Here is a 1,962-nt window from a genome sequence, read left to right on the forward strand (position 1 = left end):
TTTAGTACCACAACATTTTACATGCATATTGTCTGATTCCATTTTAATGAATATGGCACAGATTTTGGGTTTCTTAACTCATGTAGCCTTTGTCTACAGATGATAAATGACTTAATCAACTACTAGTTTACACAACACAATGTGCTACAATAACAAAGACAATCAGATTAATGTTTATTCAAATCATTAAAATATTCCTGTTCTATGATTCCTTTCAGTTTTATAACCCAGTATTAAAAACCCTTGAAATACAACCTTTGAACATTTGAATTTGCTCATGTTGCATTCAATGTTTTTTGATCAAACAGGATGTAATGTTTTAGTCACCTAAGACAGTTATGGTTAGACATGCATTGATTTCGAATTAAACATAAAAATCCCAAGAATACTGTCTAGCTTTAAACATTTCAGTTAGAGAATGAGAAAATAAAGAAACACCTCAATTATTTCAGAATACATTTCTGGGCTTTAAAAACAATGTCAGTACTGTTTGAATTGTTCTTTATGGTAATGTAAATTCAGGTTCAGTCATTGCTCAAATAACAAAATTGTTTTTATATTATACTGAGTTAAGTTTTTAATTAAAAAATGTGAAGAGAAACTGAAATGAGGGAATTTAATGTGAGTCATACTTGCATATACATCAATGTGATATACACTATATTGCCAAAAGCATTGGGGCACCCCTCCAAATAATTGAATTCAGGTGTTCAATCACTTCATGGCCACAGGTGTATAAATCAAGCACTAGACATACAGACGCTTCTACAAACATTTGTGAAAGAATGGGTCGCTCTCAGGAGCTCAGTGAACTCAAGCGTGGTACAGTGATAGGTTGCCACCTACGCAATAAGTCCATTCGTGACATTTCCTCACTGCTAAATATTCCACGCTCAACTGTTAGTGGTTTAAGTGAAAAAGAATACATGTGGTTAACAATGATTAGGGTATATAGATAATTGAGCATAGGTGCATGTTGATGTAGAGCTGCGTCTGAAGTCCTTGCAGGAGTTGGAGTCGTCTCTTCACAGGTGATGGTCATCTGAAGTCCTCGCAGGAGTTGAGTCGTCTCTTCATAGGTGATGGTCATCTGAAGTCCTCATAGGAGCTGAGTCGTCTCTTCATAGGTGATGGTCATCTGAAGTCCTTCCAGGAGTTGAGTCGTCTCTTCACAGGTGATGGTCATCTGAAGTCCTCACAGGAGTTGATTCATCTCTTCATAGGTGATGGTCATCTGTAGTCCTCGATGGATTTGAGTCGTCTCTCCACAGATGATGGTCATCTGAAGCCCTCGATGGATTTGAGTCGTCTCTCCACAGGTGATGGTCATCTGAAGCCCTCGCAGGAGTTGAGTCGTCTCTTCACAGGTGATGGTCATCTGAAGTCCTCGATGGATTTGAGTCATCTCTTCACAGGTGATGGTCATCTGAAGTTCTCGCTGGAGTTGGAGTCATCTCTTCACAGGTGATGGTCATCTGAAGTCCTCGACGGATTTGAGTCGTCTATTCACAGGTGATGGTCATCTGAAGTCCTCGCAGGAGTTGAGTTGTCTCTTCACAGGTGATGGTCATCTGAATTCCTCGCAGAAGTTGAGTCGTCTCTTCACAGGTGATGGTCATCTGAAGTCCTCGACGGATTTGAGTCATCTCTTCACAGGTGATGGTCATCTGAAGTTCTCGCTGGAGTTGGAGTCATCTCTTCACAGGTGATGGTCATCTGAAGTCCTTGTAGGAGCTGAGTCGTCTCTTCACAGGTGATGGTCATCTGAAGTCCTCGCAGGAGTTGAGTCATCTCTTCACAGGTGATGGTCATCTGAAGTCCTCGCAGGAGCTGAGTCGTCTCTTCACAGGTGATGGTCATCTGAAGTCCTCGACGGATTTGAGTCGTCTCTTCACAGGTGATGGTCATCAGAAGTCCTCGCAGGAGTTGAGTCGTCTCTTCATAGGTGATGGTCATCTGAAG

Source organism: Gobio gobio (genome assembly GCF_949357685.1).
Source record: "Gobio gobio genome assembly, chromosome: 20".
NCBI lineage: Eukaryota > Metazoa > Chordata > Actinopteri > Cypriniformes > Gobionidae > Gobio > Gobio gobio.